Here is a 12,063-nt window from a genome sequence, read left to right as displayed (position 1 = left end):
CCTCCCCACAACCTTGCACGTTCTTCACCTGCTTCAATTTTCGGTGTAAAATCTTCTTAATATATTTTCAGGAGGTGGTGCCCCACAGCTACACTACTGGCCATTAAAACTGCTACACCAAGAAGAAATGCAGATGATAAACGGGTATTCATTGGAAAAATATATTATGCTAGAAATGACATGTGATTACATTTTCACGAAATTTAGGTGAATAGATCCTGAGAAATCAGTACCCAGAACAACCACCTCTAGCCGTAATAACGGCCTTCATACGCCTGGGCATTGAGTCAAACAGAGCTTGGATGGCGTGTACAGGTACAGCTGCCCATGCAGCTTCAACACGATACCACAGTTCATCGAGAGTAGTGACTTGCGTATTGTGACGAGCCACTTGCTCACCCACCATTGACGAGATGTTTTCAATTGGTGGAGAATGTGCTGCCCAGGGCAGCAGTCGAACATTTTGTGTATCCAGAAAGGCCCGTACAGGACCTGCAACATGCGGTCGTGCATTATCCTGCTGAAATGTAGTGTTTCGCAGGGATCGAATGAACGGTAGAGCCACGGGTCGTAACACATCTGAAATGTAACGTCAACTGTTCGAAGTGCCGTCAGGGCGAACAAGAGATGACCGAGACGTGTAACCGATGGCACCTCATACCATCACGCCGGGTGATACGCCAGTATGGCGATGACGAATATACGCTTCCAATTTGCGTTCACCGCGATGTCACCAAACACGGATGTGACAGTCATGATGCTGTAAACAGAACCTGGATTCATCCAAAAAAAATTACGTTTAGCCATTCGTGCACCCAGGTTCGTCGTTGAGTACATCATCCCAGGCTATCCTGTCTGTGATGTAGCGTCAAGGGTAACCGCAGCCGTCGTCTCAGAGCTGATAGTCCATGTTGATGCAAACGTCGTCAAACTGTTCGTGCAGATGGTTGTTGTCTTGCAAACGTTCCCATCTGTTGACTCAGGGATCGAGACGTGGCTGCACGATCCGATACAGCCATGCGGATAAGATGCCTGTCATTCCGACTGCTAGTCATACGAGGCCGTTGAGATGTAGCACGGCCTTCCGTATTCCCCTCCTGAACTCACCGATTCCATATTCTGCTAACAGCCATTGGATCTCGACCAACGCGAGCAGCAATGTTGCGATACGATAAACTACAACGCGATAGGCTACAATCCGACCTTTATCATAGTCGGAAACGTGATGGTACGCATTTCTCCCCCTCACACGAGGCATCACAACAACGTTTCACCAGGCAACGCCGGTCAACTGCTGTTTGTGTATGATAAATCGGCTGGAAACTCTCCTCATTTCAACACGTTGTAGGTGTCGCCACCGGCGGGCGCCAACTTTGTGTGAATGCTCTGAAAAGCTAATCATTTGCATATCAGAGCATCTTAAATTTCGCGTGTGTAGCACGTCATCTTCGTGGTGTAGCAATTCTAATGGACAGTAGTGTAGTATTTGCACTACCGGAAAGAATTAGTACATCTTTTTAGAGGTTTCCAGTTCACTCAAGATTTATTCTTGCAACAGTACACATGGAGTACTTAAAATGGTTATATGCACTAATCAGTAGCACAAGCAGTTCTCATGTATCTGGTATCGATCCTTGTTGAGACACCCATATTAGTACGTATTGTATCCTCCATGGGCCACAGTGCATGCACTGACTCCGGCATCCCTGCGATCGTACAGACGGCGAATACTTTCCTCGGATACGTTATGCGACGCCTGCTCGACCTGTTCAAGTAGTTCTGTTAGAGTTGTTCAAATGTGTGTCAATTCCTAGGGGACCAAACTGCTGAGGTCATCGCTGCCTGGACTTACACACTACTTAAACTGACTTACGTTACGAACAATATACATACCAATGCCCGATGGAGGACTCGAACCTCCAGCGGGAGCGGCCGGTTAGAGTTGTTGGTTGACGAGTTGCATGAGTCACGTCTCGTCCCATCATCTCCGTCGATTGGAGACAAGTCCGGGGATGGTGCTGGCTAGGGAAGTTGCTGAACTTCTTGCAGAGCGTATTGAGTTTCACGCGCAGTGTGTGGGCCATCATTATCCTTCTCTGCCAACGCATCACCTTCCTCCTGCAATGATGGCAAAAGAACGGGTCTAACAACATTCTGCACGTGCCGCGTGCCCAGTGCTGGTTGACGTTCCCTCCAGACGCACAAAAGGTGAACGGGCCTGAGATGGGGCCAGTGTGGCTTGGACGAATGCGCTCTACGAGACAGCGCTCACCAGGTTTATGACTAACGTGCAGACGACAGTGAATTGTGTGCAGGCAGAATCTGCTTTCATCGTCGAAGCCCGCCTTCCAAGCAATCCTCTAATGGCATCAGTCGAGCCGTGCTGTAGCGCGACTGTTATACGGGATACAGATGTGCGTGCCCGTAGTCCCACCGCGAATAACCGGTTCGCAACCGTGTTGACACGTCTGGTCTCACAAGCGTTTTTATCTGTACAGTGGTAGCTGTACGACCTGCCACTCTTGCCCTTACAATACGACGGGTGTCTGTGCTACGTTGACGTGCAGAATCTCTTTTACGGGCGCGTGAATGTACACGTGACTACTGATGCTTTGCACAACTGCCGCAGCACGTCCGTCTTCTGTGGTAATTCTCGGAAAGGACCATCCCGCTACCAGGAAGGCCACAATTTAAACCATCTCAACGCGCTCGGTTGGCTGTAAGAAGCACGACAGCGTGGCATGGTTGCCTGCTTGTTTCACACAGCTGCACCACACTGAGCAGTTTGGCTGTGAGCACTCCCTATTAAATGGTAAAAACAGATGGCACTCACATAGCTATGCCACTGCATTACCTGTTGGCGGACGACGCTGAATCCATTAAATCTACTATCACCCCCCCCCCCCCCCCCCCCCAGGTGGCTTATACTGTCATTGGATCAAAACAGACATCGTATTTCCAGGTGTACTAATTTTTTCCGGCAGTGTATTTGAAAAATGTCATATTACAGTCTGGACGGGTGGTAGAATTCTTTATTGACACAAGTTCCGGTCGACTGACCATCATCAGGTTCATAAAATTGTTAACGGCTTCAATTTAGGCGAAATATAAATCATTATCGTCGAATGTAAAAATCATGGATTAGACACTGCTACCATTTCTCTATATAAATTACATCGTCAGTCCATAAAAACAATGCTATGTAGTTACTCATCTATGTTATAACAGTAATCGGCGTAACGTTGTGAACAAGGTACATACTACATAGAGCCGCTTGCACAGCTGATCACCAGGAACGAGTACACCACCTAGCACGGTTTTTTATAGACTGCCGATGTAATTAATATTACGATATTATAACAGTATGTAGTTCATGGTCTTATTATTTCACGACAGAGATTTTTTTTTTCGCTTGACATGAATCTATAAATACTTTTGTGAACCTGATGATGGTCAGCTGACAGAAACTAGTTTCGCACATAAAGAATTCTACCAGCAGTTCAAGGCGGTAACGATATTTTTCAAACTTTAAAAATCTTCTTCTCGAAACCTTAAATTATTTCAGCAATAGTAAAACAATTGTTTTTCAAAAAAATGGGAAATTTGTGGTAAGGACTATCGGACCAAACTGCTTAGGTCATCGGCCCTAGGCTAACGCACTACTTAATCTAACTTAAATTAACTTACGCCAAGGGCAACACACACCCATGCCCGAGGGAGGACTCGAACCTCCGACAGGGGGAGCCGCGCGAACCGTCACAAGACGCCCCAGACCGCACGGCTAAACCACCCGGCAATCGTTTTTCAGAATCTTATGAGTGCCTCTCGTCTCTCTTTGTAAACTGTAGCGGTGGTCGTCTCAACGCACTGATCCTGAGGTTTTCCAATCTTCTATTACTTCTACCACTGCCAAAACTATTCTTCTTTTCGTAAAGTAATTAATTTTCCACAAATTTAGTCCGCTCTTGTCCCTGATTCCATATTCGTTTACATACACTATGCAGCAAATAAAACAAATGAAACAACACAAAAATAATATAGACATCTTTACAATGCATTCCGGCGACACGCTTAACTATTGAGACGTTGTTCTGTAATTACAGGGAAGGCTTAAAATGTGCGCATTACACTCTGTAGCTCTTGTAAGACGAAAACTTGAGAATTAATTAAGTTAATAACCGGCAAGGCAGGTACTACTTCCTTGTTGGAAAGTAAAGAAAATATTATCATGAGATCGTCTGTATCTCTATCGTGGAGGTGTCGAAATTCTACCTTACTACAGGTGTTTCTGCTGCCAGAGTAAATGCTGTAATAATAGACTGGAAGAAGGCTACAAAACAAAAGTAGCGAACTGAAAGCAAGGTAGCCTTGTTACTGCATGGGTCGACAACAGTCCACATTTCTCTATCGGTCTTCCGTAGGATGAATAAAAGATACGAGAAAAATAGCAGAACGGAAAATAACGTCCAGTTCTTAGAGAGCCATGTCTAGTGAATTATCAGAAGTAACATACAGGAGAGATCCTAGCTGGCCATGAGAAATGAAGGGTGCGAAAACAAAGGGAGGCGAGCGCGACTATTCTTAACAGATCAGAATTGTGAGCGCGTTGTGCAGACAGCTCGCAGTGCGAGCTGAGTGCTCACGTAATTACGGTGGGAAAAGTGGGCGCGTGCATACTTTCGCAGTGTGACCGAAATTCTGCTAACGTAATTTTACATGAGACTGCTACAGAATTAAAGGAAACTACTCCATGTTGAACATCATGGCGGCAACTTTCGCATTAACTGTTAAGCAACACCTCGGTGAATCTGCCTACAGATGAGGATCATTTGAGATGTTCGACCGAAAGGGGGCCGGAAAGGCGTTTTTCCGTGTTTTTGTAGTCTCCGAGCAAATGAAGTAGTTCCTATAGACAACCTCACCAGCGGCAGCACTGGCCGTTCCTGCGGTGTATCGGCTGGAGGGAGGGAAGACGCTTCAGCCTTACGTTGGGCACCCTATGATGGGGCCAGAAGAACGCCTCCCGGGGAAAAAACTGTTTCTTCCGTACGGGCGCGTCTGTGACCAAGATTTGAGAGCAATGGCCCATCTTGTGGCTGTGTTAAACTATTTGACTGGCTGATATTAAAATTAATCCGCCACACCATCCGATGGGCTAGTACCTAGGCAATACACTGGAGGGTCAAGATGGCCTAAGAAAATTGACAACAATTTAAATTTGGCTAATAAGTTTTTCCACTTGTTAACTAATTACGCACTCGATCCGAGACTGCTACCACTGGATTTGTAATTTAGTCTTACGTACGAACCCGTGATTAGAGACAGGGATTATCAAGTAATTAAGTGTTATTCGCTTGTAAAGGCCTGGACTAGACATCAACTGACTCCTCTTCAATTTCATGTTGTACATCGCGATAAAGTCTCACCTTATATCTTCTCTATATGTTACCCTTTCAATCCGACTCATTTTTTCCATCTGTTAATCATTTGGCAGAGACAAGGGATAAAGTACTCTACTTTTGGACCGTTCAGGAAATCTTGCACCTAAAAGTCACCCAGTCGTTATTCTGGAAACGTTCCCTTATCGCTTCGTCTTGACAACAAACCACAATCTTATCATAAGATTTCAGTAGTCAGTTTCTCTGACGCTTTGCCCCTTAAGGACATAGTCTGTTAGCTTCGCACCGCGACTTTCCAAACAGAAAAAGAAAAAAAGGCTGAGCCTCACCATAACTGCTGACGTTTGTATCTCACTGATCCTGTTATTACATATCGATAAAAAGAATAACACACTAGACAAATTTATGACAGCTCTGTCGAATTGTCACGTAAAATTTCACGTCAAAAATAAGTTATTTTGTTGCTGGAAACAAACCGACGCTTTCCATCGACCCTGGGCGTCGCAAGAAATACGAGATGATCTGTATTTGTTTTGCCTGGCTCCAGCTAAACGTCGAAAGAAAGAAATCGCAAATATTTAACGAACTGCAAGATAAAATGCGCCTGGTGGCTCTTAGGGAAGAAATCGTATTATTATTTACAAATATAGCCATATGTAACTATATATGTAGCAAGAAAACTCCGAAAAAATGGCTGGAATTTTTGAGAATACAGTGAAGTTCATTTACGGCAATACGAAGAAAACAAGGTACATATGGTAGAAACTGGCTTAAAGAAATTGAACAAGAGTTTATCAAGAACAACACCATAATTTTTTACAAAAATTTTCAGAGAAAACCTAGCAGGATATCAAATATCTGATCTGGGCTTTCGCCTGCCTTACGGATCAATGGAAACCAACACAAGAGATAAGTGTCAAATTTTAGCTACGTATTTTCGCTCATTTCTCAACTGCGAGCCTCAAAGAGAGCAATTAGATTTTGAAAAACTCCCAAATAATCCTGATTCAAAACCACCATCTCTTAAAGAGGTACAGGAAATAGTCAACTCTTTGACGAACAACGAGTCTCTCGGGGAAGACGGAATCATAGCAGATATAAGAAAATTGACAATAATCTCACACAAGCAACTCACAGAATTATATCAAACATTTGCGAAACTGAACAAATAACTGCAGTGTGAATATGTGCAATTCATCCTCTACACAAAAAAGGAACGAAAACCGATCCAAATAATTACAGGGAAATTTCTCTACTCCCTATACTATACAAAATTCTTTCAAGAGCCCGGTTTAGTCGACTAGAATGATAGACGGACCAATTAATAGGAGAGTATCAGGCAGGATTTCGCAAAGGTCGATCTTGCACTGAACAGATGTGGAACCTAAAGACAATCTTTCAAATCAAAAGACGTAGAAATACTGTGGTAACTTTTGTCGACTTTAAAAAGCTTATGATTCCATATATAGCCAAAATACTACAGGTACAACTTCCAAAGTTAAATTCATGGGACGAACGTCAGAAGCATTTCATATTGACGGTGTTCACGAAGGGGAAGGCCTCGCCCTCTTTTATTTAATATGGTTCTGGAAAACAATGTGAGAACACGGGAAAAGGAGCCGGCCGTGGTGGCCGTGCGGTTCTGGCGCTGCAGTCCGGAACCGCGGGGCTGCTACGGTCGCAGGTTCGAATCCTGCCTCGGGCATGGGTATGTGTGATGTCCTTAGGTTGGTTATGTTTAAGTAGTTCTAAGTTCTAGGGGACTTATGACCTAAGATGTTGAGTCCCATAGTGCTCAGAGCCATGGGAAAAGGAAAGAAAGGGATTTCATCTCGCGATTAAAAAAGAGCACAGAATCAGTGTGAAGCGTCTGGCTTTCGCGGACAGTCTTGCCATTCTAACTAACGATACAGAAGAAGCCAAACTTGCACTGGAGAAGCTTCACGAAATCTCACTGAAAACTGGCCTAAAAATCTTCTACGAGAAAACTCAATACACGGAATATAAGCCTGCAGATTATTTCCTCATTACAACTCAGTTGGTCCCTTCAAATATCTAGGACAAAACTCCATAGCCAATGAAGAACGAATCTCCAAATTACGGTAAGCATATAAGCTCACTTGGAATCGCTACAATAAAAAAATCTATTTCTATCAATGCAAAACTACACTCCTGGAAATTGAAATAAGAACACCGTGAATTCATTGTCCCAGGAAGGGGAAACTTTATTGACACATTCCTGGGGTCAGATACATCACATGATCACACTGACAGAACCACAGGCACATAGACACAGGCAACAGAGCATGCACAATGTCGCCACTAGTACAGTGTATATCCACCTTTCGCAGCAATGCAGGCTGCTATTCTCCCATGGAGACGATCGTAGAGATGCTGGATGTAGTCCTGTGGAACGGCTTGCCATGCCATTTCCACCTGGCGCCTCAGTTGGACCAGCGTTCGTGCTGGACGTGCAGACCGCGTGAGACGACGCTTCATCCAGTCCCAAACATGCTCAATGGGGGACAGATCCGGAGATCTTGTTGGCCAGGGTAGTTGACTTACACCTTCTAGAGCACGTTGGGTGGCACGGGATACATGCGGACGTGCACTGTCCTGTTGGAACAGCAAGTTCCCTTGCCAGTCTAGGAATGGTAGAACGATGGGTTCGATGACGGTTTGGATGTATCGTGCACTATTCAGTGTCCCCTCGACGATCACCAGAGGTGTACGGCCAGTGTAGGAGATCGCTCCCCACACCATGATGCCGGGTGTTGGCCCTGTGTGCCTCGGTCGTATGCAGTCCTGATTGTGGCGCTCACCTGCACGGCGCCAAACACGCATACGACCATCATTGGCACCAAGGCAGAAGCGACTCTCATCGCTGAAGACGACACGTCTCCATTCGTCCCTCCATTCACGCCTGTCGCAACACCACTGGAGGCGGGCTGCACGATGCTGGGGCGTGAGCGGAAGACGGCCTAACGGTGTGCGGGACCGTAGCCCAGCTTCATGGAGACGGTTGCGAATGGTCCTCGCCGATACCCCAGCAACAGTGTCCCTAATTTGCTGGGAAGTGGCGGTGTGGTCCCCTACGGCACTGCGTAGGATCCTACGGTCTTGGCGTGCATCCGTGCGTCGCTGCGGTCCGGTCCCAGGTCGACGGGCACGTGCACCTTCCGCCGACCACTGGCGACAACATCGATGTACTGTGGAGACCTCACGCCCCACGTGTTGAGCAATTCGGCGGTACGTCCACCCGGCCTCCCGCATGCCCACTATACGCCCTCGCTCAAAGTCCGTCAACTGCACATACGGTTCACGTCCACGCTGTCGCGGCATGCTACCAGTGTTAAAGACTGCGATGGAGCTCCGTATGCCACGGCAAACTGGCTGACACTGACGGCGGCGGTGCACAAATGCTGCGCAGCTAGCGCCATTCGACGGCCAACACCGCGGTTCCTGGTGTGTCCGCTGTGCCGTGCCTGTGATCATTGCTTGTACAGCCCTCTCGCAGTGTCCGGAGCAAGTATGGTGGGTCTGACACACCGGTGGCAATGTGTTCTTTTTTCCATTTCCAGGAGTGTATATCTGCCACAGATCGTCGCTTATCCCGCTTTACAGGGTGGACAATCCTTTGAAGTCCACGTTTTGTGACGAGGTGCGTACGTCCAAGACTTTGTCGCACACTCGTGGTTTCCGTGTCGTTCAGCAACTGTTTGTAGATACTCACGAAGTAGCACGTGAACTGCCGACCAGCCTCACCGTTCCCAGACGCCCGTTCCCAAGCGCCGGGCGTTATCATTCTGCGCTTTATAAAAATCGCTTATGTCAGTGAATATCAGTGGCTACCCCCAACTGTGGCTCGTATCGCGTCCACAAGACACTGCCTCACAATTTACGGAAATTGCGTGACTAGCGCCACACACCTCCGAAAACCTACCAAGGACTTGACGAGTCCATGCCACGCAGAATCGCTTCTGCGTTGCGTTCTAACAACGGAGCAACAGGCTATTAAGCGTATTTCGGCTCATCGGTGACATTATGTAAGAGAATTTAACTAATTTTCGACCGTGGCTGTCTCAAGTAATATCTAAAGGTTTTTTAAATTACCGCTACCATTCACAAACTTTGTTAACTACTGTATTATTTATTTGTTTTGCTACATGTTTCGAGGGAATACCTCATCTTCAGGCTACATGGCATTACAAAAGCAATTTCACGATAAGACCATACTGATGTTACATAGGCTTTTCATAAAAGCTGTGGTTATCCTGTGGAAGAAGAGGAAACTTAGTGAGAGGCGATGTCACTTTGGAAGCTGGACTGATATTTTCTTGAAAATGTTTTGTAACGGTCACTCACTTTGTTGTTCTGTCGTGGCAGTCTCGTTGTGAAGAACTGAGGTGTTTCCATTTTCGTGGCTCTCTTGATCACTGTTCATAAAATTTCACTAACGTAACAGTAACTTGTAAACATGATCACAAAAACTAATCTGTAGTGCAGTAGACAAGACGACGGTCAAAATACAGCTGGTTTCGATTTGACTATCGATCTGTCGATTTATGTGGTGTCAGATGTTTACATGTCTTCTGCAAGTCTTGTTATCGTATTACAGATGTAGGCTGACAAAATACATTACAAATTGAGCACCTGTTACAATATTACTGTACAAATCATTATATAAACTATTTATTTTACATATTTCTAAGTTATTGCTGGGGCTAGAGTCAAATGGATGTCGTGTTATGTATCTTTTATTCTAAGAGTGCTGTAGTGAAATTGGAAAAGAAATGTGAATTTTTGAAGTTGTCATTTCATTCAGGATCTCGTTATTCCCCATGTGGCCATGGATTAATATTTTCATTTCTTCCAAGATGTCCATTTTTCAGCTCTTTTCTAATTTATGCAGTACTTTGAGATCGTTGGCTATTTTAAGATTGTGTCCTGTTTCATTTATATGTTTCGCTATAGTGGTTTATTCGGTTTTTCAAGACTGAAACAGTCAACGTGTTCTTTAAAGCGGATTTTAAAATTTCTTCCCGTTTCGCCAAAGTAATATTTGTTGCAATGACTGCATGTAATTTTATATATTTCTGCTTTGTTAGGTTTCTCTGTGGGATGTGAGATGTCATGTGTCAGTTTCTTCTTTAAGTTGTTGTTGGTGACAAAGGTGACCCTGATCTCTCTCTTTTTTTTAAATAGTTTGGCTATTTTGTCTGATTGACACCTAAATATGGTAATGTTATATACTTGGGTTTTGGATGTTGTGTGAGGAAGCTGGGTCACATTGTTTGTTGTTATTTTTAGTTGTGCATTGTGATAGTGTGTCTTTTTCATGTTTGTGATAGCCATTATTATGTGAAATGTATTTGATAGTGTTCATTTCTGTCTCATAGTTGGTAGCATTAAGTGGGAATTTCTGTACTCTTTTTAAGAAGGATGTGAATTCAGCTTGTGTATGTCAGTTGGGATGTGTGGAAGATTTATTAATGACTGTGTCTGTATATGTTGGTTTTCTGTATACATTGGCATTTAGGGTTTGGTCTGTGTTACTTATTGTCATGTCTAGATTTAATTTTGTTATCTTTCTCGTGCTATATGGTGAACCAGATACTGTTGTGTAAATTGTTGAATCTGTTTAATAGAGTTTCTATTTCTTCAACAGTTCCATCATATACAATGAATTTGTCATCAACATATCTGCAGTGTTGTACTACTTTCTGGGTTATTATGTCTTTGATGTTGATAATTTTATTTTCAAAGTGGTTAATGAAAATTTCTGCAGTGATTCCACTTAGAGAACTTCCCATTGCTAGGCCTACATCTCGTTTTTACATTTTGCCATTAAATGTGAAATAATTGTGTGAAAGAACAAGCTCTAGCAATTCTGATAATTCAACTACTTCAGCTGTGGACATAGTCTTACCTTTTAATAAATTAGTTTTGATTATATCTATGGATTCTTTGATGGGTTTGGTGCTATATAAGTTTACCATGTCAAGGGAGATGAGCTTTGCATTGGATGGGATATCAAGATCTTTAATACTTTGAATTGCTTGGCAGCGATTTTTCATTGGAAAAGAGGTCTTAAATTTAAATTGTTTTTGTAAAATTGAATGCAGCTTACGCATAATTTCGTAGCCTGGATGTTTTATAGCATTGACCACTCGTCTGATTGGGATATTAGTTTTATGGATCTTGGGCTGGGCTCTTAACTTTGGGGCTGTTGAGTTCATAATTTTTGATCTCTGTGTTTCATCCCTTGTTAATAAGAAGCATGTTTTATTCCACTGTTTCTTTAGTTTATTTTTGAATTTATGTGTGGGGTCATGAGAGATTCTTGTATGTGGTTATTCTGAAAGAACTCAAGTGTTTTGTTTATATATTCATGTTTGTCCATGATTACTACTGTATTGCCTTTGTCAGATTTTCCTGCTGCTGCATCACCGTCAATGAGCTTCTTGTTGATGTTTTTAAGTGACTGGTTCTCTTCTTTAGCTTCTTTTAGTGCATTATTGATAAGGTGTTTCTCTATTAATTTGTTACTTTTATGCCCTATTACTGTTTGTTCATTTATGTTTAGTTTGGCTATATCTGCTGCCATTTTGACTGAGCAAATGATGTCTTTAATGTTCTGTTGATTGAGCTCTGGTTTTAGGTT

Source organism: Schistocerca gregaria, chromosome 2, assembly GCF_023897955.1.
Source record: "Schistocerca gregaria isolate iqSchGreg1 chromosome 2, iqSchGreg1.2, whole genome shotgun sequence".
Taxonomy (NCBI): Eukaryota; Metazoa; Arthropoda; class Insecta; order Orthoptera; family Acrididae; genus Schistocerca; species Schistocerca gregaria.
Note: the sequence above shows the minus strand (reverse complement) of the source record.